Source organism: Alligator mississippiensis, chromosome 8, assembly GCF_030867095.1.
Source record: "Alligator mississippiensis isolate rAllMis1 chromosome 8, rAllMis1, whole genome shotgun sequence".
NCBI lineage: Eukaryota > Metazoa > Chordata > Crocodylia > Alligatoridae > Alligator > Alligator mississippiensis.
In genome coordinates this window covers 81,234,644-81,259,214 of record NC_081831.1, presented here as the reverse complement: position 1 = coordinate 81,259,214, position 24,571 = coordinate 81,234,644, and the positions used below count along the sequence as shown (strand labels likewise).

General features: G+C 53.2%; 1 protein-coding gene across 8 annotated transcripts in view; it reads right to left on the bottom strand.

Moving 5' to 3' along the window:
- MBNL3 (muscleblind like splicing regulator 3) overlaps positions 1-17,258 on the bottom strand; it is a 95,955-nt gene extending 78,697 nt beyond the window's left edge. For 3 of the 8 annotated variants that reach the window (XR_009464036.1, XM_059732907.1, XM_059732908.1), the window contains exon 1: positions 17,143-17,256. The gene's annotated coding sequence lies outside the window, so the exon portion shown is untranslated. Of the gene's footprint in view, positions 1-14,867; positions 15,074-17,142 lie in introns of those variants that run through there. The other 5 variants (XR_009464035.1, XM_059732906.1, XM_059732909.1 and 2 more) reach the window with 4 other exon arrangements.
- Between the last annotated feature and the right edge of the window lie 7,313 nt (positions 17,259-24,571).

The window sequence follows — 24,571 nt, the reverse complement described above, 5'->3', positions numbered from 1 at the left end:
TTTTTTCAGCCCTCCATCTTCCCTGAAGCTCATCCCGTACCACTCTGCCTGCCCTAGTGAAACAATAACACTGCCAGGCCACTCCCTACTCAGCGTCCTGTGCCTTTGGACAGCTCTGCATTGCACCGATTTGGGCCAAGACCCAAAAAACTCAGCATTGCTGGATGTCCAGCTGGGCCCTTATCCCGGGAGCTCCCAGGGACAAGGTCTCCTGTGCCCGCAGTCACATTAGGCTCCTATTCTGACTACGTCCGGGTGAAGCCCTGACCCCTTTGGGAGTTTTGCTGAGGATGTGATGGGGGCTGTTTTTTCACCCACCGTCCTAGGCATGGAAGTAAAGTGCAGATCACTTCTCCATTCTTCTGGCAACGTACATGACCAGCTGGGCAGAAGTGGCGGGCAAGGAAGAACATCCAGCAAGCGAGGAGACGCACAAAGCAAAAGCCTCCAAGTGCTCGGGGGCTTGGAATAGGATTCATGATACTGGCTGGAGTTTGCAGTGTCGCATTCACCTGGCTCCATACCCGCTGCTCCACCCACAAGGGCAAGGAAGTTTTTACAGGTCCACTTTTAACCCTCTCGGCAAGCATTTTGCAAGCATGCCACCTTCAGTTCAGGAAAGCAGGGTCAATTTTTAAGCCTGGCTCTCTCCTGGCCCAAAGAGATGGGGGAGCTGGGATACTGTAGGCATCTTTGCTACACAGATGCCCTGCGGTGGATCCTAGCGCCAGGAGCCTCCAAGTGCCATCCTGTCACGTGCTAAAGCATCCATGCAGCAAAACAACCGTGCTAGATGCATCTTGCTACCAGAGGTGACCACAGCAGCTGCACGAGCCTAAGCAACCCAACTCCAAACCCTCCAGGGCTCCTGAGGATGCATTGCTGGTGCCCAGAGCAAGACAAAGGGTGCGTTGGCATGACATGGGCAGGCTAGCAGGTGCTTCCTTCCTTTTGGCTCCTGGAGGAGGATGCAGTGGTCAAGGTGCACAATATGCAGAGGTGCCCCAGGATGGGCAGCTGGCTTGGCCCTTCCTGTTTCTCACTCCTAACACAGGACTCTTGTGGTCACGGGTTCATTTGTGCAAACCAGGGGGAGCGTCTGTGCTTTTCCAACTTCATCTGCCTCGTATTCTCCTCCCTACCTGGTGTCTCCACACATGGGCCATTCAAGGAAAGCTGATTATTGTTCAGGAGTCTGCCGACTCCAGAACCGAGCTCATCCACTGCTTTCCAATTCCCCACTTTAATAACACTCAACGCTTTGGGCTCGTTAGCAGTGTTTGCAACGGGCCCGTCTCCGGGCAGCAGCAAAGCCAAGCCCCGTAGCCCTTATTCAGGCCAGACCTACAAGCACAGTTTGTCCTTAAACAAAAAGTTTTGGGTCTGCACGCTGCCACCAGGATGGTAAAGCACTGGCACTCAGCTTTTACCAGCTCCAGTGTGCACGGGTCCCTGCACAGCCCAGAGACACATGGCTGGTGCCTGCTCGTGGAAGGAAGCTGCCATCTCACGCTTGCAAGCAGATGGGCACGGGGGAGCTGACCAGAAGCATGGGGATGGGGCAGAGTTTGGGGCATGGACCTGCACGTGCAGGAGATTCACAGAAGACGACATGCACCGCACTGCCCTGATGCACAACACAAACCCCCCATGGGGACTCTCCTGGCACACCGGAAAGGCAGCGCAGAGAGGCGGCCTCCCCACAGCTGGAGGCGAGCAGCCCGTCTTCCCCGGACACATTTCTCCGGTATATTAAGCACGAGTCATTCTTATGCGAGATCTGCCCTGTACGGCTGCCAAGGTCAGGCAGTCCTTGCTGCCTCTGCTGCAGAAAGGACGGTTGCGCAAGTTTTCGCTGGCGCATGTGGCTTTTTTCCCATGCGTCCTCCCCACTTCATTTTCCCCGCCGCCAAAGCCCGTGCATCATGCCCATCGCCAGATGACGCTTCTCTCCCCAGGCTGCTGATAGCATCTCACCCAGAGCCCAAAACCCCAGCCTCCCTTTTCCTGCCAGGATGGTCAGCATAACCTCCCGAGCACCCTATCAACCCAGCCACAGTCAGAGGACCTCCGGGGCAGAGGACCTCAGCCCACACCCATGGAAGTTTGCTCTCAGGCTTGCACTGGGAGTGGTAGATAAAACGCCCGTGTATGCGGCTGATACATCGTGCACGCAGCTGTATGCACCCCCTGGCAGCCACCACCCAGGCAGGGGTGGGGTTATGCCACTGAATGGGCAGAGTATGTGCACTTGCAACGCTGCACAGACGCCAAGGGGATGGGAGGGAGGGAGGGGGGCCCAAGGACCGAAAGCCACGTGCGCCGTATTTCAAACACAGCTGCGCATTTCTCGACGCAGGCCAGGGCCAGGGCACAAGGCTGAACTCAGGGACGGAGCGACTGCGGGGGCAGCAGTCACATTCAGACCTTTAACCAAGGCCAGGACATTAATACTTTGTGTACCACGATGCCCTTCCCCAAGGCATTTTGCGACCACTAAGTAAATCAGTGTGCTTCACGCAACGGTGTGACGTCTATCTCTTTGCACGCGGAGGAGCTGAGGGACAGGCAGGAAAAGGGTCTTGCCTGGGGTCACACAAGTGAGGCAGTGGCAGGTCCGGGACCCGAACCTTGGGAACGTGCCCTGCTGTGCTCGATAAACTCACTGCCTCCCTCCTCGGTGGTGGGCTGGGAGGGGACGGGAGCGCAGTATCGGTGTCAGGCAGAGGGGAATAATGTCGTTGAGATGTAGTTTAACCACAGGCAGAACATGAGGTTAATTCTTCCTGGTTGCTGGGGGACTTCCCTTTATGTTCAACGCAGTGAGCTCTCTCCACGGCACTCAGCACTGCATCTCTGCTCACCGGTGTCGACCTCAACCAGAGAGGACTGGTCTTTTGGGTACAGCAATGAGCCCAGATACCAGTGCCCAGCCCCACCGCAGACGCCCAGGTGCCCGTGGGGAAATCACTGCAGTTTCTGCACCTCCATTCTCCACTCCAGACCGGGGATAATTCTCCCTGCCCTCTCTTCGAGGCAAGGCCTCTATACAGGGCCAGCAGCAGGGAGCCCATCAGTACAACTGGATTATGCATCCTCATCAAAGCAGCAAACAAATTATTCTCACTTCCCTTTTCCTCCCAGCACGGCAGAGACTTCCAGGGATATTCAGACATGCAGCTGATAAAGGATCCAGCCACCAACGGAGCTGGACCCTGGGCAAGCACACTGCACTACACGCGAAAGGGCCAGCATCATTGATGGGTGCAGCCTGCCGGATTGAGCACGCCGCTTTTGTGCCAATGAAAACAGCTACACAATACAGCAGGGTCTCCATCATGTATCATGTGTGCATGCACATGTATGCATACATACATATACACACACATGCATGCGCACACACACACACACACACACACACACACACACAAGATATATATTATCTGTATATAAAAGATATATAGATTATATAAGATACAGCTGTGTCTTACATTCAGGGGCCCAGGTGGAAATCACAACCGAAAATGAGCTCAGGGACTCAAAGGAGAGAGCCGCAATCATTCTGCTCAATCACCCCGCGATTGCCTGCCTCCTAGATGGAGAGGCCCACAACCCCAGGCGGCGGGTTGAGTATTTATGCTGTTGTTATTTCCTCTCGTATCAAAATTATTAATGGCCTGATGTGAACAGTCATCACAACTATCAGTGCTATTTAACCGGAGTGAATGCTTGAACTCGGAGAACCTTCTGGCACGGCCTTCTCAATCAAAGAGATCTCATCGCGTCAATGCCTTTAATCAGACCCATTCTCCGGCGAGGACTTAGTGGTGTGTACTTGATGACACAGGGTTGCACAGATTAGACACCCTTACATAAATGGAAGCAGCCAGTGACAAGATTTAAAATGAGATTTTCATACTTGAAAGATAGGATAGGCCCATTTCAGCCCTGCTGAACTCTAATTATGATCCTGGAGAAACAGCCAAGTATGAATTTGGCCCAGCAAAGGCTATTCTACCTCCACCAATAAACCCATAAAGTCAGAGAGAAGTGGGGCTGGAAGGGGCGTCCAGAAGTCCAACCCCTTGTCTGAGGCAGGACCGTCCCGATCCAAACCATCCTGGACTCTGAAAAGGTTTTTTTGTTCTCACAGAAATGTTTTCCATTGAAAAACCAAAAATCCTCAGGTTTCACAGAAGGAGTGGTTGGGCTGGGGGCGGGGGAGTTGGCTTTTTGACTCCCAAATTCTGAAGAAAACAAAAAAATTACATTTTCTACCCCCCACCCCCCAAAAAAAATTCCTGTTGTCAAAGACGCTGTTTTCTGCCCACAAGTATTTCAGTGGAACATTTTCTGTCTGTTCTGCTGCCCTAAAAGGCTCAAAATAAAACCTGCAGCAATCAGCACTCCCATCACACCCCCTTTACCCCTCCCAAAGATGGGTATGAATTTACGGAGGTGGGGCCCATGCTGAGTCTGTCCCTCCTTCCAGACACCACATCTTGGCATCCTCTCTCCCTCTCCCTCAGTCTGCCCAACCTGAGAAATGGGAATAATGGTATCTCCTTCCACAGCAAAGGTCTTGGAGGTCTGCAGGCTGGAGGGAGGCTGCAAGGGCAACGACGCTGACTTTTCATAGTTTTGCTTTCTGTCCCGAAGCTTAAACTGCAAGAGGAAAAGGAACTTCCCCCACCCTCGAGTGCCACTTTCATTCCCTTATTCTTCCCGTATCAGTGAAATGCAGGCATAAGCAGCAGCCAGGAGGACGCAAGATGGGGGTAAGGTAACGAGCAGGCTTGGAGAGGTCCACGGGAGCAGAAAAAGGTTTTGCAAAGAGGTTCTCTCACAAGTTGCCCTTAGTGATTCGGGGCTTAAGCCAGCACTGAGCAAGAGGCCTGCATGTCTAACCCTTCAGCAGGCCAGAGGACGCTGCTGTCTTTCCAGCTAAGGATCTGCAGAAGTCAGAGCTGCCTGGAGGAAGTTGAAGGCCAAGGCTTCAGGCAAAGACATTTGACTGAAGCCACAGACCAGCGGTGCGGGAGGAGAAGGCCGAGCAGCTGCACCCAAGGAACTCGAATCGCAGAGAAGTCAGCGGTGGCTGCAAGTACTTCAGAGGCAGCAAAGGATGCAGGACACAGCAAGGGAGGGAGGCGGCGAGGGCCAGAGTCCAACTCCAAAGGGAAAGGGCAAGTGCAGCCCCCTGCCAGCCATCATCTCTAAATCCTCTTTGCTCCGCGGAGCTCTTCTTCACCCTTGTTCCCTTTTAATCAGGCCTGACCTGCAGACGTCAGCCTGCTTTCAGCCAAGTCAACGCAACTGCCATGTCCAGGAGGCTGTTACAGAAAAATCTGACTGACACTGTTGGCAGGAGTCCACAGCCTCCCTCTTGGTCTAGCCCCGACCCTGCTCCTTTGCTTGCAAGCTTAATCCTTTACCTTAAGGGCATGGAGAACGCGCCGGGTCTCCAGCGCGGGCTTGTCTATACGCCCTCACTCCCGAGGCTGCCACAGCTCTGAGATGCTCTTTTGATCACATCGTGCAAACACCACTGTTTATTGACTAAGGGCTCTCCACAACCCAGAGCTCTTTAAAAATATATTATACTATATACACACACTTCCATGTGTATGTGTGTGCATACATGCGTGTACGAGCATGCATGTGTGTGCGTGCATATGTATACGCATACATTTCAGTGCAATAGAATGCACTACTCCACTTGTGTGTGTGTATGTATGTGTGTATATATGTAGGTAGACAAGGTTCTTTGGGTAAATGGGATATCTTTTATTAGACCAACTAAATAGCTGGAAAAATTGTTTTTTGCAAGCTTTCAGGCACACCCTTCTTCAGGCCTAGGGAGAGTCTGCTGGTGTTTGTGTGCTCTCCTGGGTGGAACAAAAGCTTAAGCCAATATGCATAATGCAGGTCTGTGAAAATGCAAATGCTGGCAGCGAGCATCAGAGACAACAGGTGCAAGACAGGTGGTGGGGGGCGGTAAATGTTGACCTGGTGAAAGAATGTAGCTGACAAAATGTAGAGAAGTTACCTGGTGTTATTGGCTGTCAGGCAGGTTATAATGTGCCATCAATCCAATGTCTAGATTTAGTCCATGATTTTTTGTATCCAGTAGATTTATGAAGTGAAGTTCGTAGGCTTGTCTATGAAAGGTGTTTTGTAAATATATGTATGTGTGTGTATGTATGCATTATGTGTGTGTGCATATAAATAAATCTACACACACACACACACACACACACACACACACACACACACACACAGTACACTCTATTGCATCTGGGAGAAAAGCCAACCAAGACATTCACTCAGGACTTAGGGAGGTAAATCCAAACTCCAAGCACAAGCTGCAGGGCACAAAGATGCGAACAGATGAGGCCGTTCCCCAGCTACTGTGCCAGCACCGTGCTGAAATCATACCCCAGCTCTTCCCTGAACGGAGGAGCCAGGTTATTGGCACCACACCTGATTCACGTACAAAAGGACCCTCGTGGGCCCACCTATGCCAATCCCTGGCTACGGCTCCTGAACAAGGAGAGCTCTGCTTGCAATGAGAGGACTTAAAAAGGCAGTGCTGGACTGTGGCTCACCCTGCGTGCCCCTGCCCCACCTCGGAGCCAGAAATGGGGAAGCCATCTCTAGAGAACTGCTATTTGCTTTCTCGCGCCGCTAGGAAAGGAGCAAAAGGAGGAAAATGCCGCTATTCCAACACATCAAAGGACATGTGCTTCTGGTGTTCCCTGGGCTGGAAGCCAGAGCAGCACAATGCACCCCACAAGGCCTGGGGTGCTTTCCAATAACCGCAGCGCTGGACAGTGTGACGAACTTCCCTAATAACTCTTGCAAAGTTACATTTCCCAGCTCATCCTCTGCTTAAAATATGCATGGCCCTAAAACCTCAGTCCCCCCACTCCAAGCCATGGCACCCAAGAGGGGTCCTCTGCACCTTCCCTGAGCTTTGGATGAGAGGCTAAATGTCCACAGGCAGTAAACTGGTGTTGGAGGGATAGAGATGGGAAGTCAGAGAGAAAGTAAATGTCAGCTCCTCAGCTGGTGTTTAGCAACCGAGTACCAGGAAAGTCCACGGGGCTCCTGCAGCTCATACAACCGGGCGTCTGACCCAAATAGGCTGCAGAAGTAGCGTGCAGAACATGTTATCTGCAAAATAACGGGAGCTTATAACATGCAAGGCCTGCTACGATTACAGCCGGGCAACATTTTGGAAAGCAATTTATTCATCTCCAAAAAGATACAATTTGGGTGGGACAAACTGAATTCAAATTGTGAGAGGTTTCCACTGCGAAAACCAAGCAATTCAGGAAAGACAAAATGTTTTGTTTCAGCGTGTTTGAAAAGGGGCGAATGAACCTCCTGTTTTGAAACAATGCCTCAAACACCAAACTTAGCTATGCCTAAAAGAGAAAGGGAAAAATAAACCCTAAAACTATGAAACAAATATTTGGCAGATGCTTGTTTTGGTGGGGAAAAAAAGAAATCAAACCATTTTCATTTGGGGGTTGCTCCGAACTGAAAGTTCAGGGTTTTTCCCCGCCCCCGATTTCTCAGTTCAGCCACCAACCTGCTAAATCAATCATATGCAAAGCTCCAATCGCGATGTTACACTGAGGAATTAATCAGGGCATATAGCTGAAGATGCCAGATTACCACTGGCATGGCATTAGCAAGGGATCCTATTAAGATACAATTTATATGGAAACACTGACACAGTAAAAACTAAATTAAACAGATCCAATGAAAACCTACTGTATTAGTCTAAGAACCACTTTTCAAGTTAATTCCTTGTGTTAAAAAAGAACAAAAAGGAACTGAATCCAACCTAAAATTAAATTAAAGGCCTAATCTAAATCCAGGAAAATACCATTCCAGTTAAGACCCCGATTCAGAAAAGCACGTAAGCATGTGACTAATTCCCTGGCCTTCAATTGGATTTAAGCCTGGGCTCAGGTGCTTTCATGAATGACCGAGGCAGGCTGCCACGTGTTCCTGCACTAGGGGTTCCCACAACCGTGAGCTAGCCGGGCGTGCCTTATAGCCCACGCGTGCAGCTGTGTTGCATGCAGCAGGGCTAAAATTGAGCCAAGGCACTGTTGCCAGCCAGGTCCCTAGCTAGGGTGCAACACTGCAGGCGAGAAAGGCAAAGACTCATTTTCTTGCAAGAAGATGTCCCATGCAAGCTCCCAGATCCCACCCCCTGCTCCACCCTGCCTGAATCGGGGATTCTCATACTCATGCCCCTCACTCTCTGGGTGCCTGCATCTTCTGGACCAGCAACGTTGCCTTCTTGCAGGCATTTAAACTAAAACCCAGCAAACAGGTGCTGCTGATACTGCAGGGTGCTTTGCTGCAGGGTGAGACACAGCGACGGCGTCCCAGCTGAAGGCAGGTGTCGGCACCAAGCCCCCTCGCCCCCAACACACACGTTAATGATCCATATCCCTGCCCCAAGAGTCCCCAGGTCAGTCTCTCTGAAGGCCCTGAAGAAAGGCCCTAACATCTCTCCAAACTACTCAGTATTGCCAAAAACCCCCCCCTGCTTCTCCCATATTCCCTGGACCATCACGGGGACACCACTCCAACCCCATCTCAGCGGGTTGCCAACACCTTCCCAAAAACCACTTGGGCTGCTGGATTCAGGTGTTCCCAACAGGTGCTTCTGCCAACACATGGGGCACCTGCAAGCTCTGCACCAGATCTTGCTCGCGGAAGTCAAGAGACTCGCTTTCGGAAACCGCTCGGCTGAGGTTCAGTTGAGAGAAATGCAAGGAAAGCCGCACTTCTCAATGCCCTTAAAATGCCAACACATCCTGATGTCAAATAGAGGCCCATTGCAGTGCTTCGGAGAGCACCCTGCAGGCTCAGCCCCTCCCTAAGCAAACGAGGGGTGCTAATATATAGATATATGTCATATATTAAGTATTAATAAATATATTCATCTAGTGTTATCATACAGAGGTCTGGGGAAGGAGAATCACCAGCTATTCTTCCCGACAGTCCCATTTTTTTTTAAAGGGAAACTCAAGTGAAACAGCTAAAAATCCACGCCCTTCTCAACAGCATGCGATGGCCAACGGCGCTCAGCTGCCAACGTGAAACGCACACAAAACGCACGCCGTTCCGATGCACAATCAGCTGCTGCAATTCATTCCACTTCCATTTTTGTTTGTAGCCTGTTTCAATGTTCCGAGTCTCGTACAAATGGGCGCATCCTTGCGGCTGCGTATGACACGCTCGTGGGGCAGGGGGAGGAAGGGAGCATTTTTGTTCCTGGTGCTTTGTTTCTTTTATTTACAAACCTTCTCAGTGGTGGTTTTAAAGCACATCCTCTTTCTTCCTTTTCTCAAAGCTGCCCGTGTGACTTGCAATCTTTGTTCTCACAATGGCAGCGATGAAGATATCCATCAACTGGAAGCAAACAAAGTCACCAGCATCGTTTCCCTCGTTGCAAGAGGAACCAAATGTCCTTGCCTTTCAACCCTGGATTAGGAGAGACAATCCAGAGCACCCAGGAAGTACGGTCCTATTGTGGTCCAAACTAGGGGTTAGACAGAGAGCAACAAACTCATTTCACTTGGAAATGAAACCAGACGGTCCAGTCCAGCCCAGGAGCCGTGAAAGGCCAGATCCCAGTCACCTACCTGCCCCACTGCACCCATCAGGGATTATTTTACAGCCACCACCAGTGAACGTCAAACTGGACCTGGAGCACAGCGACAGCAGCCAAGGCACCTGAAGATTTTCTTTTTAAAAGAAAATACGGTTTCCCCATTTCATCATGGAAAGGTGATGGATCAGTGATAGAAACTCCCCCCTCCAACATACAAACCCCCCCAGCTTCTCACAGCAGAATGACAACCCCAGTGTCTTAAACCAGAGAATCAGCCCCATGGGTTTGCAGCTGAAAATCAGAAAGATCCATGCAAAGAGCTTCCCAGGCTTGTTTCCATCCATGCTTTCCTACAAGAACCTGGCAGGGGGCAGCTGAATAACTACGCTGCCCATGAACGTGAACTTGCAAATCTTTGCCTTCCAAGCAAGGACCCCGATCGTGGACGTCAGAGGGACGGGGCAGCAGGGACCATCCTGCGTCGAGCGGCAAGCTTCTCCGCCCAAAGCGCCGGACTCTGCAGCCCATGCCGTGGATGTCCTGATTTCACCCATGTCCGTAATGCACAATCAGTCCCACAGCAACGGGGTTGGCTGTTCTGTCCCGTCCAAATTTATAGCTATTGCTGATTAAAATGTATCTGCCCTTGGCTTCAGCTTCATCTTCCGGATACATTAAGCATTACTCTCATTAAATCAATATGTTACTCTCCGAGTTACACTGTTGCATGGAGGAAAAAGGGGGGGGGGCAAATAAAGACACAAATAGCAAAAGCCAGCAGCTTGCCAAGAGATGTCAATAATTGCTCGATACTGCCCGGCGCTGAGCATCCAGCTGTGGTCCTGAGCGCTCTTATGTAGGGAATAGTTCAGGGCACATCACAGGAGCTCCTCGGACTGGCCATGCCCTCTCAAATGCCCCTTCTTGCAAGGGTGCAAGGTTTCACAGTGAACCGGGGTTGTCGCATCACCCGAGGGAGGAAAACTGGACAGAGCTGATGACAAAGCCCCTGGGAGCAAACCCCAGCTGGTTTTAAATCTAAAGCCGACTCTTTGGCACCTGGCAGCAAACAGTTCAGAAGTTGGACATACAGAAGACCACCTAAGCTGGACATACAGAAGACCACCTAAGCAAACCCCAGAACCGAGGACCACCTAAGCATACTCCAGCTCCTTTTCCAGGTGTCTCTTTCTACTAAGACATAGAACAATTTTAATTTGCAGCCATGGAGAAGAAATCAGTACTAGGCACCGCTCCGCACACCACTTAGTTGGCTTAACCCTCCAGAGAAAGGGCATTGCCTTGGGAGGTGCCCACCAGCCGGGCACGAGGGCTGCAGGACCAGCACGAGTGGCGACTACATCCTGGCAGCTCTTCTGGCCAAGTGAAAGCCTTGGAGTGAGAAAACTCAGGGGGATGTAACGCTGCACCATCTACAGGGTAAATTAAACACATTTGCATAAATCAAAGCGCTGCCCCCCACCCCCCTTTCATCCGGGGCTGGTCTGTGCTCTCACCATAACAGATTGCAACAGAGCCTGGGCTCCGGAAAGGGTGCAGGGACGGTGCTACAGGATGCTCTGAGGCAGGACAACTCGAATGGGGGACAGGTACGAGGAAGACCGTGCGGAGGCCTCCGTCCGACAGACCAGGAGAAAGGGGCTCACTCCAAGCATCCCCCCGTTGCTCAAGACTCCCCACCTGGAGCAACTGGCCCCTGCAAAGAGCAGCTCCAGGACCAGACAGCGGTGCTCCTCATCGGGACCGGACTGGACCAGCGGTGCCAAAGCCGATGTCACGGAAATGACCCGATGCCAGAGACGACCTGGGAACGCCGGCTTTTCTGGACTGGATCAACAGGCGGAGGCACCTCCCCGATTGCCACCGAAGCTACTCAGCCTTGTAACAAAGATGAGGAGTAGGGCGGGGATCGTTGCAGGACTGAATATCAACCTCAGCCAGCCAGACAGCTAACACACGCCTAACACGGCCTGGGTTTTGCATGTTGGGGGCGAGGGAAGGCATATGTGGGCCTATCGATGTGATCTGTGTGTTCCTTGTTTTTTGGTCTTCCTCTTTCCAGTTAGCTGAGCTGCAACTTCTTCCCCTACCCCCACCCCCCTGACACATAAAAACTTAACTAAAACAAGTCTGATCTTGCTTATCTGGATGCTGACACCGTCTGACGTCCTGCCCCTTGGGCAGGGGTTGGACCTGATCATCTCTCTCCCTTCTAGCTCCAATATCTATGAACCTATGATCTTCAGGTTATCAGGTGAAGAGCTATGTCACCTGGACTACTCATTGCTCCAATTCATAGAGCCATCACGAATCAAGACGGGTCCGTTAAATTCATACTGCCATCTCTAATCAAGACAGGTCCGTTAATTAAATACAAGCGAGGAGATGCTTGAAGAGCAACACGTTACCTAAAAGAAGGTCTTGGCCCTCTCCGTTCGGTTTGCTGCTGTGCACGAAGACAGCCCAGAACTGAGGAGTTGGTTTAAAAAGGGGGGCAAATTTTGCTCCTCCCCCCGCATTTTTTAAAGAAACATTAATCCATTTTAGTCAAAAAAGTAATGATTTTTTTTGTAAAAATGTCAAGATTTTGACAAGCTCTATTATCAAGAGAAACCCAGTGCTCTCAAGGATGTCACCTCATTCATAAATGTGAATTTGAATAAGGGCATGACGTTTTATTTTGAAATCGGGTGGTTTCACGAGCAGCCTAATGAGGGAGAAAGTATTCGAGTGGGATTAAAACCCGGGGCTGATCGCTCCTGATGGATCAGTCCTCTGGGCAAGTCCTATTCTGTTGGGTGCTAAGCAGAGAAACACACGGCTCCTTGCTCTCGCTCTGCCGGGTGAGGTCACCCTATCCACCAATCTTGCCATTTTTGTTTTGCAGCATTCACATCTCCATTAATTGCTTTAATGACCAATCCATCAAGCAACTGGGAGCCCTGGCAACGGGCCGATAGTGCTGCTTTGTTAAGGACTGAAGAATGTGGCCCGACAGCAGACATAATCTCCTGCACTTCTATAGCACCTTCCATCTCCAGGGACCACAAAACAGCTCACAAATATTAGTGAATATAGGTCCAGCACCCTGCAATGGAAGGAGGCATTATCCCCAACCAGCACAGACTAACAAAGGGACTTGCCTACCATCTCGCCAAGTCCAAAAGCCAGATTTCCCCCTTTCTCCCCCATCCCGACTCCTTTCCAGTGCCGGAGCTCCAGACCAGCCTTCCCTCCCAATGCAATTTCAAAGGGCCTCTGCCAAAAAGTGAGTTTTCTGCAGTCCCAAAACAGCTCCTTTAGCCCTGCCCCTCCAAAAAGCAGGTCAAAGCAAAGAGCGAGGCACAAACAATAGCATCGCCATCCAAAACTTAAGTCAGGAGCTGCAATACAGAGCCTCCAAAATGCAAGAAACACGCTGTTCCCAGTGTCAGATTTATTGCTGCCTTGCAGAAGGAAGCCAAACATCTTAATATGGAAAAAACACGGCTGCTTCTGACCCAAACAGATTGGGAACAGGAAGTAAAAGCCGATTACCCAGCTGCGGCCTCCTCAATGTATGAGCAGGAGCAGAGACCCAGGGTTTCCTGCCGGTGCCTCTCCCGATTCACGACTGCCCCGGGTGCTTCCCTCCAGGCCCGAGCCCGGTCCCACCACGGGCAGGAGGAACGGGATGTGAACGCCCCTGAGAAACAGGGCATCCTTTTACGAGCCCAAGGCAGCAAGGGGAAGGAAGGAGAACATCCCCGAAAAGCCATGCTCTGCCCGCCAAATGGCGCGGCTCTCGGGAGGATGGATTCTCGGCTGGAGTAAACCAACGGAGCAATGGATCTTGCCCGCTGACTCTACATAGGCGCATCTGGGAGCAGACCCGAGCACCAGGAAACTGGGCCAAGATTGAAAAATGACAAAAGCCAGGCCTTAAATGGTTAAAAAAAATAAATCATGGGCTCTTAAACCAAAACGATGAGCTCTGGATTCTGTTTTTCTTTGTTGTTTGATATCTAAGACAAAGCTTTCAAGTTTTACTCTGCTGTTAAAAGGACTAGAAACCTGAGGTTTTTCTTCTAAATGAAAGCTAGGAACTTTGTGCAGTCACTTGACTCCCGGAGCTGAGGCTTGAAGAAAACACAATCCACTATTTCCCAAAGTTTGCAGTACCCATCGTCAGAGCCGGCCACACCGAAAGGGCCCTCGTCGCAAACGACCCGACTGCGAGTGCCAAACGCGCTGGCGTTAAAAGCTCGGCAGAACAAAACGTGATACACCAGCCACACAATGCAACAAAAATGGTACTTTACAATGAGCACGTGCTAAACGAAGCCTTTCCATCCAACCCCCAAATTCAAATCCGGCTTTTGTGAAGGTCTGCAACTATTATTTTTATTACCTCAAGCAGCTATCGCTACAAGACCTTAAAGGATCAAGCATCAGGTAGTAAAATATTTAATAACAGAGAACCTGAGTTTTTGAGGGGTTTTTTTGCTCCCAGCAGGAATGGGCCAGGTTCTGGTCTGGCGTCCTAAGCAAGATCCACCAGGTTGAGACTGGCATCAGGGCGGGCAGAATCCCACCTCAAAATGCACACAGCTTTTCTGGGGGAAAAGCTAAAAAGAACAAGCACGAGGGAGTAGCCATATATCTCTATAGCTACCTATACATCTCTCTCTCTATATCTATATATAGATATATCTATATAGATAGATATCTAGATAGATAGCTAGACATACAGACAGATATAGCTATATAGGTATCTAGCTATAGCTAGATAGCTAGACATATAGATAGATATAGCTATATAGGTATCTAGCTATATCTAGACATATAGCTAGATAGCTAGACATACAGATAGATATAGCTATATAGGCATCTAGCAATATCTAGACATATCTATCTATATGTCTAGCTATCTATCTATATCTACATAGGTATCTAGTTATATCTAGACATATAAATAGATAGATCTATATAGATATCTACCTATATATCTCTATATAGATAGATATCTATATAGATCTATCTATATCCTTCTATATATCTAGAGATAGTTATAGATATCGCTAGCTAGATAGATAGCTTGATCTACTGGGTACAGCACAGGCTACGGCTTTTCTGAGGACATTTTGTACAGCACATTTGCGATCCTGCCCCCGAGCGCGCGCACGAAGACGCTCTCCCACACACGGCAGTGTCGAGCTCCTACCTCATATTCTTCTAAATCTGTCACCTTCTCATTCCCAAGAGCTGCTTGGGCCGAGGGGCTGCGCGGCGAGGCAGGAAACCCTCTTTGCACTCATGTTATCGCCGCCCAAAATCCTCGCTGCGCCCAGGAAGCCTCCGGAGCAAATCCGAGTTGAGAAAGAACAATAAGCGGGCGTCAGGAAAGGCAGCCGAGTCGGTCAGAAGTGCCGCCAAAATCTCGCCTCTTTCTCCGAAAAGGCCCTCCCTTCGGCCGGCTGCCAATCAAGCCGTGATCACGAGGCCGTTCCCAGAGCCTGAACAGAGTTCTTATTGACACAGCTTATGTCTGCGGCACGCAGCCCTCTGCCAGGCTTTCAAGAGCAGATCGGATTACACAGACATATTCTCCCCGATTTTCTGCATCCACAAGCCTTTCGACACAAAACGCCGGCCTCCAAAGACCGGGGGTTTTTCAGCTCAGTACCCCTGCATGTCCTTGCTCGGAAAGAAGCCCCTTCTGCCACTGGACTCGGGCTAAGGAGACCTTTGCTCCTGCAGAAATCCCAATTAAAGGAGGGTGGGGGGTGGAAATCAATCCAAAGGGCTATCCACAGGGCAGGGATATGAGGCCTGTCGTGGGTCTTGAGCAGCAAGCAAAATATCTGCAGACCCAAGTTCAAACTGGGGAATCATCCAGCCCCCAATTCTGGCCATCCCACGTTAACCGTGGAGCGAGCAGACTCAAAGCACAGACCTCTCATCCATTTATTCACCAGGCACACCGGGAAGGGCGGTCCCCCAAGCCGCCGACACACGAAGAGGCCTCTCCCGATAGGCCGACATTACAATCAGAGCGTAAAAAGAATTGGCAAAATGCTTTACACCGACAAAAGCGCTCTTTGCCGAAGATGTTCAGGTCCTACTAGCGCAGGGGGACCTTGGCCTTCATATTCCAGCTATGCAGAGGGAGCTGCCAGAGGAAGACGCACATCTTTGCTCAGAGAGCTAAGACGTGTCAATTTTTTAAAAAACTAAATAAAAAAATCTAGGAGGAAACGTGGAACCTGTAGCAAACAAGCCAATGCGTTACGCACAAGACATTAGTTTCCCTGTCGAGAGAGAGTCATCCCCCAAGTCGCTTCACCCGGAGCATAATTGAACATCCCTGCTGAAGTTTGACTTCTGGAAAGCAGGCACGCAAATCAAGGGAGATTTGGACTCGGGGCTTTTTATATGATTTTAAGGATGAAGACACGTTTTCTGGTAAATAAGGTGCCTCTCCCAACCTCTCCTTCCTCGGCTTGGCATCATGCTCAGTCCCAGGTTGGTGCTGGAGGGTGCACCGCGGGTGCTGGTCACCCCCAAACCTCGGGGCGGTCCGAGCCGTGCAAACCCACACGTTGCTTGGCACTCCTCGCATGAATAAAGCGCCCCAGCACCCGGCATGTCTGCGTCACGCAACCCAGGCCTCTCAGACAAGCCAAGCTTTAACTGCACAGCTGAGAAACCCATGGGAGAGGGATGCATTGCTGCAGCACCCTGCCTCCCAGCCCCTACGTGCAAGGCCCCATAGGGGCTCGAGGGAAACCCACCGCGCAGAGGGCAGGCGCATAACTACCCAGTACCATCCCCCTGGCCCATCAGAAAAACAGCCACGTAAAGACGTGAGGGGTGCCCTACCATTACTAACACCGGGGAACAACCCCAACGCCTGCGAGGGTCCTTCTGCTCATCCATCCCCCGCTCCTACAACCGATCGCAGCCCAGGAACACCCGGCGGGTGAAGCAGCTCCGAAACTTCCCCGACGCCACGAGTCTAACGCGGCTTAATGTCACGTGTGCACGCGTGGGGAAGAAATCCTGTCTGCAAAACAGCCGCCGTGCACCCCTATGGGCTCCCGACCCCCGGTCTCGCAGAACAACCCCACCCGCAGCCTTCGGCTCCCAGTTTCCCCGCTGAGCACCCCGCCCCGCTAACTGGACGCCACCCACGACCGTCCGGCTGGACCCTCGAGACGGACGAGCCCGCGAAGGGGGTGGGGGTTTGCCCCTGTGGAAACGCAGCAGGGTTTGGGGTCTCAGCTTCCCCGCGCCACACGCGTCCGCGCCCTAATGCGGCGCACCGACACACGGGGAGATGCCACCCCAGGGTGCAGAAAGCGGCAGGGAGCCGAGTGGGCGCTGTCTGCCCCCCCAGCCCCCGACACCGCGAGGGGCGAGCCTTTTCCCACGGTCGGGGGGCGCCCCGGGACCCCCCCCAGCCCGGGCCGCCTTTGTTCCCACGGCCGCGCACTCACCTCCCGGGGCCGGGCCGGGCCGGGGCCGCTCAGCGGCGGCAGGCGCCGGCCATGGGGCGCGGCCGGAGCGGAGACGAGCGCGGAGCTCAGCACGGCCCGGTGCGGGGGAGCGCCGCCATCTTCCGCGCCGCCGTGCCCCGCCCGCAGCGCCGAGCACCGCCCCGTGCACGCGCCGCCCCGCGGCCACATGCCTGGGGCACCCCCTCCCCAGGGCAGCGGGCGGCACCCCCTTCTTCACAGCCCCCTGCAGAGAGAGTCTGGGGCACCCCTCCTTGCAGCCCTGCACCCCTTCCTCCACAGCCCCCTGCAGAGGGAGTCTGGGGCACCCCTTCTTGCACCCCTGCACCGCTTCCTCCACAGCCCCCTGCAGAGGGAGTCTGGGGCACCCCCTCCCCAGGGCAGCGTGCAGCACCCCCTTCTTCACAGCCCCCTGCAGAGAGAGTCTGGGGCACCCCTCCTTGCAGCCCTGCACCCCTTCCTCCACAGCCCCCTGCAGAGGGAGTCTGGGGCACCCCCTCCCCAGGGCAGCGGGCGGCACCCCCTTCTTCACAGCTCCCAGCAGAGGAGAACCTGGGGCACTCTGGGCGGCACCCCTTTCTCCACAGCCCCTGCAGAGGGAGTCTGGGGCACCCCTCCTTGCAGCCCTGCACCCCTTCTTCACAGCCCCCTGCAGAGAGAGTCTGGGGCACCCCTCCTTGCAGCCCTGCACCGCTTCCTCCACAGCCCCCTGCAGACAGTGAGTCTGGGGCACCCCTCCTTGCAGCCCTGCACCGCTTCCTCCACAGCCCCCTGCAGACAGTGAGTCTGGGGTACCCCTCCTTGCAGCCCTGCACCGCTTCCTCCACAGCCCCATGCAGACAGTGAGTCTGGGGCACCCCTCCTTGCAGCCCTGCACCGCTTCCTCCACAGCCCCATGCAGACAGTGAGTCTGGGGCACCCCTCCTTGCAGCCCTGCACCTCCTCTTTTGCAATCCCATGCAGAGAGAGAGTCTGGGGCACCCTTTGCTGCACCCCTGCACCTCCTCCTCCACAGCCCTATGCAGAGGAGAGCCTGGGACACCCTTCGGTGGACCCCTGCACCCCCTTCTTCACAGTCCTCTACCCAGGGAGAGTCTGGAGTACCCCTCCTTGCACCTCCTCCTCCAACCCCCTGCAGAAGAGAGCCTGGGGCACCCCTCCTTGTACCCCCTTCTTCACAGTGACATGCAAAGACAGAGCCTGCGGCACCCCTCACTGGACCCCTGCGCCACCTCCTCCACAGCCCCCTGCAGGGGAGAGCCTGGGGCACACCTCGCTGCACCCCTGCATCTCCTCTTTCACAGTCCCACACAGAGAGCAAGCCTGGGGCACCCCTATCTGCAGCCCAGCACCCCCTTCTTTGCAGCCCCCTGCAGAAGAGAGCCTAGGACACGCTTTGCTGCACCCCCTTCTTCACAGCCCCATGCAGAGAGAGTCTGGGGCACCCCTCACTGCACCTCTTCCTCCACAGCCCCATGCAGAGAGAGCCTGGGGCATGCCTCGCTGCACCCCTGCACCCCTTCTTCACAGCCACACACAGACAGCAAGCCTGGGGCACCCCTCCTTGCACCCCTGCACCTCTTCTTTCGCAACCCCATTCAGAGAGCGAGTCTGGGGCACCCCTCGGTGCACCCCAGCACCTCCTCCTTCACAGCCTCCTGCAGAAGAGAGCCTAGGGCACCCCTCCCTGCACCCCCTTCTTCACATCCCTCTGTCCAGGGAGAACCTGGGACACTCCTCCTTGCACCCCTGCATCTCTTCTTCCACAACCGCATGCAGAGAGCGAGCCTGGGGCACCCCTATCTGCAGCCCCTGCACCTCCTCCTCTGCAACCTGCTGCCCAGGGAGAGCGTGGGGCACCCCTCGCTGCACCCCCTGCCCTGCCTTCTCCACTGCCCCATGCAGAGGGAGAGCCTGGGGCACCACTATCTGCAGCCCCCTGCCCAGGTCCTGGCTGCCCGGCTCCCCTCACCTCTTCATTGACATCCGAGACCCCACCACGTCCCAGGACCTCCTGGGCAACCTCCTCCTGGCCCTGCCCGTGTATGTGACCAGGCCAGGAAGGCCTCAGGGACTGTGGGGCTGCTTTCCTCACCCTGTTTCATCCCCATCTCCGAGCAGAGTATCGCTGGGCAGTGTCCGCTGGCTCCTCGGCCTCCTTTGAGGGCCAGTGGGTGCTGTCCGGTGAGCTCTGCCCCCTTGGCACTCTTGTTCTGAACTTTGAACCCCAGTCCTGTCCCTGTTTTCATTATTATTTGTGCAAAGAAATCTGTAACACATCACTTGTGGCCCCCAAGACCAAAAGGAGCTTATAGTTTCCTTGGCAGGCCTGGGCCGGGGGCTCCCCTGGGGGATGGGATAGAGTATGCCCTCCACCAGTTTGGGATGGCACCAAGCTGTGGAGAGTAGGGAATAGGCTGGAGGGAAGGGTTACGGTTCAGAGAGACCTTGACATGCTGGAGGACTGGGCCAAAAGAAATCTCATGAGGTTTAAGTGCAAAGTCCTGCATTGAGGAGGAAGCAATCCCCTGCACCGGTGCAGGCTGGGGGTGACGGGCTGGGCAGCAGCTCTGCAGAAAGGGACCTGGGGGGACAGGGGACAAGAAGATGGACAGGGGCCAGCAGTGTGCCCGTGGTGCCAAGAAGGCTACCAGCATCCCCAACTGCATTGCCAGGAGCGTTGCCAGCAGATCGAGGGCAGGGATGCTTCCCCTCTATTCGGCACTGGGGAGGCCACATCTGGAGTCCAGTGTCCAGCTGTGGGCCCCCACTACAGAAGGGATGTGGACACATTGGAGAGAGTCCAGCTGAGGGCAATGAAAATGGTTGGGATGATGTAGTTGGGGCTGGTCCTGCTTGGAGCAGGGGTCGGACTAGATGTGATCTCCTGAGCTCCCTTCCACCCTCCTTGTCCATGAGTCTATGGTTCAACCGTGCCCCTGAAGAGCTGGGCAGGGGTGCCACCATGGGCAGAGCCAGGCTTTTGCCAAGGGGGGTGCACATGCTGAGGGCAGCACCCCGCAGAGCACAGGACCTATGTTTCTCCAGGTAAAAAGAAGCTAGAAGCTTTACTCATCAGCCAGGGGCGGAGTGATTCAGCCTAAGATAGAAACCAGACCGAATAGGACTTCATCGGAGTGCATTCAAAACCCATCAGCAGGGCTGCAAAATAGGAGCTGTATGAGCAGGAGCGGCCAATGCAAAGCAGAAGGACACAAGAAAGGCTAGCTGGCCTTTTCATCAAAAGCCTTCAAAAGAAGAAAGGGTGGTGAACATTTAATCAGGAATCAGGTAGATGCACTGGTATGATGCAGAAGATAAACCTAAATATTTCCAATAGGAATCTGCAGTGTCCAAAACACCCTGCCCTGCTGTGGTCCAGCTGAGCCCTTTGCAACAGGAGAATGGCTCTAGGATATTTTTGTCATCAAAAAAAGGAGTGACAGTGAAGAACTGGCATGCTCCGAGGGCGGCCTTGAGTCTAACCAGATTGAGATCTGGTGTCTTAACCCCCCTGCCCATCTCACAGCAGCTCTGAGTTTCCCTACAAATGCACATATTTTTTAAAGTTCAGTTTCAGCCTCAAATCCCCCGTGTCTCCTCTAAACGCGACGCGGATCCCATACCCGGAGGCCTGTTAGCACAGAAGCGGGGAAAGCTCTCTGGCGTGTTTCCCATCCACTTTGCTGGCACCGCTGTGTTGTTTCAGCTATGGGAGGTAGACTTGCTGCCACGGTTCACTGCCATTCTAGTTTTGCTCAAAAAACTGCACCCACGATGACGCGAGAAGGGGAACCTAGACACAGCATGGAGCAGCCCTAAATCCACGCAACCTGCTCTGCATGTGGAAGGAGAATTTAATATCCTAGCCTGCCTAGCTAGGTGGTTTCAAAGCAGGCTTTCCAGTGCAGCCCACAAAAATATCCCATGGCCTGCTTGGGTTACATGTTCAACTCTGCCTGGCCTTTGCTTTATAAATCATCAGGTTTGAACTCCCACCGAAGATTGTTAAACATGGCTGGGACCCGAGAACAAGTCACTTTGCTTCTCTCCCACACAGAGGCACGGTCTGAATCAATGTGCCACTGTTTGCAAAGTTATTTGCAGATGGAAATGGCGGCGGCAGCAGCGCTATCTGCTGCCAGCCAGGCGGTAGCAGTCCCAGCGCTAAACACGGGGTGTGGAAGAACATGCAAAAAAATAACATTTGTGGAAATTTCCCCTCGATTTCAAAGACAAGGGCATAGCACTAAGGAGAGGAAAGAGGGTCAGGTCGGTCAAGACTGGACCGGTCCTCAGGAGATTTGCCTCCTAATTGTGGCTCTGCCACTGAGTCACCGTGTGACCTTGGGCAAGTCCCTTAGACCAGTGACTTTTTTGGGGGGACCAGCTTGAGAGTGTCTGGGCTAAAGATTCAGACTCAAGTCAGCCAAAGCCACTGGCCACAGGTGGAAACATCAGCCTTAGTCATGTGGCGTGCCAGTGTTCGCTGTCTGCCCAATCGAGAAAATAACATTCACCTGCTTCACCAGGCAGTTGTGTGCACCAGTTAACGAACAAATGCAAGCAAAATCTGCAAAGACACAGGCAGAATAAATCCAGGCGTGCACCTACCAGGCCTGCAGGTAACTCTCTTGCCCGACCGAGCAGGAAGGTGAGGGGTAGCATCAGCGCAGCACAAATACTAATATCACATGGACACATGTGAGTAGAATATAAAGCGATCGGTGGCAAAAATGGATGCCTGATGCTTAGAGGTGAGCCTGTCCGGCAGAGGGTGAAGGAGGATGCTCTGCAAGGAAAAGGCTGTGGTACCATTCACAATATCTGGGTACCGCGAGGGGAAATAGTGCATGAAGCACAGCAGCCAGGCAAGACGCTCCCGCTGGGATCTGACGTGAGCAGGTTGCCTTGGCTGTACCTGCGTGAGGAGCGAAGAGGAGAAGCCCAGCTCTCCCTCCGTTGGACGCGAGCTGAGCCCTGAGGCCAGAAGCACTTCTCGTTCCTCTTCCCATTAATCTCCCTGCCCTTTGCAAGGACCATCCCTTCTCCGAAACCTCCATTTGCAGTCGCCTCACGGAAATCTGATGCTAGCCGGCTTTGATTAGCATCAACCGTTGACACCAGGAATGCTGAATCATGAAACCAAAGTGATAAACAGGGTTATTTATACCCCGGGAAATTAATCCCATGCCATGCAGGGGCTGACGCAAGGGACCGGGAATGGAGACGCTTGGGTTTCAGTCCTGCTTCTGACACCCTGCGCGACCGTAAGCAAATGGTAATCTCTCGGCATAAGGTGGGAGGAAGAGCAGAGGATCCGATCTGCTCTTCCTAGGGCACCCAACACTGCCTGCAAAGCCAGCATTATTGCATGGAAGAGCTGGAAGTCTCTTGGGGCCAACCCAAGGCTGCAAGATGGATTTCCACAGCTTCCTACACTCACATTAAACAGGGGTGGGAGGGAGCTCGGGAGGTCACATCTAGTCCAAACCCTGCTCCAAGCAGGACCAGCCCCAACTTCCCTGCACCGTGTCGTCACAGACACCCAGGACGACTGAATATAAAATACAACCAGTAGAAATCTCTCCAAATTTCACAGCCGTATGGAGCATAAGGCTGGAGACCCTCTGGGTTAAAATCCGTGGGGAACACGGCACAGGGGACACAATGGTGGGAGTCTATTACAGACCTCCCACCCAAAGTCCTGAGCTAGACCAGGAGTTCGCCCGGGAACTGGCTGAGGCCACTTGCTCCAGGACCATGGTTGTCATGGGTGACTTCAATTACCCAGACATCTCGTGGGAGGATCGCTCAGCAAAATCTGAGCGGTCGCAGAGCTTCCTCTCGTGCGTGGATGACCTCTACCTGACTCAAGAAGTCTATGGGCCAACGAGAGGCAAAGCGCTGCTCGACCTGGTGCTGGCTACTGGGGATGACCTAGTCGGCGACCTAGTGATCGATGGGAAGCTGGGTGACAGCGACCACGAGCTGATCACCTTCACCATCCGCCGAAAAGCTGGCAAGTCGGTCAGCAACACGCAAGTCCTTGACTTCAGGAAAGCCGACTTTGACAAGCTCAGGAGGCTTGTCAGTGAGGCCCTAAGGGACTGTGACCGCAGGGAGAGGGGAGTTCAAGAAGAGTGGTTGCTCCTCAAGGGAGCGATCCTCAATGCACAAACTAAGTCTATTCCATCTCGGAGGAAAGGCAGCAAGAGGGCACAGCAGCCCCCCTGGCTCTCCAGGGACCTAGCAGACCTCCTGAGGCTAAAAAGAAAGGCCTACAAAGAATGGAGGATGGGAGTCACCTCCAAGGAGGATTATTCTGCACTGGTCCGGTCCTGTAGGGAGCAGGCCAGGAAAGCCAAGGCTGCAACTGAACTCCAGCTAGCTTTGAGCATCAAGGACAATAAAAAGTCCTTTTTCAGATATGTGGGGAGCCGGAGGAAAAGCTGGGGCAACGTTGGACCCCTGCTGAACCAGATGGGGCAACTGACAACTGACGCCCAGGAAAAAGCCAACCTATTAAATAGGTACTTTGCGTCGGTCTTTCATCAGCCCCATGGGACGCCCGTGCCCGCTACAGGGCCGGGAAGTCCGGGTGAGGGTGATCCCCTGCCCTCCATTAATGCTGACTTCGTGAAGGAACATCTTGAGAAGCTGGATACCTTCAAGTCAGCCGGCCCTGACAATCTTCGCCCCAGGGTACTCAAGGAGCTGGCGAGCATCATAGCCCAGCCTCTAGTGCGGATCTTTGAAAACTCTTGGCGCTCTGGTGTAGTGCCCGAAGACTGGAAGAAGGCCAATGTGGTGCCTATCTTCAAGAAAGGGAGGAAAGTGGATCCGGCTAACTATAGGCCCATCAGCCTGACTTCTATCCCGGGGAAGATCTTAGAAAAGTTTATTAAGGAGGCCATCCTTAATGGACTGGCCGACGCCAACATCTTAAGGGATAGCCAGCACGGGTTTGTTGCGGGTAGGTCTTGCTTGACCAATCTCATTTCCTTCTACGACCAGGAGACCTATCACCTGGACAAGGGAGATGAGATTGATGTCATATATCTTGACTTCAAAAAAGCCTTCGATCTGGTGTCCCATGATCGTCTCTTGGAGAAACTGGCCAATTGTCGCCTTGGGTCCCCCACGATCCACTGGCTGGAAAATTGGCTCCGAGGTCGGACCCAGAGGGTAGTAATTGATGGAAGTCACTCATTGTGGTGTCCTGTGACCAGTGGGGTCCCCCAGGGCTCTGTCCTTACCCATACTGTTCAACATCTTCATTAATGATGTGGACACTGGAGTCAGAAGCGGACTGGCCAAGTTCGCCGATGACACCAAACTTTGGGGCAAAGCATCCACACCAGAAGACAGGCGAGTGATCCAGGCTGACCTGGACAGGCTCAGCAAGTGG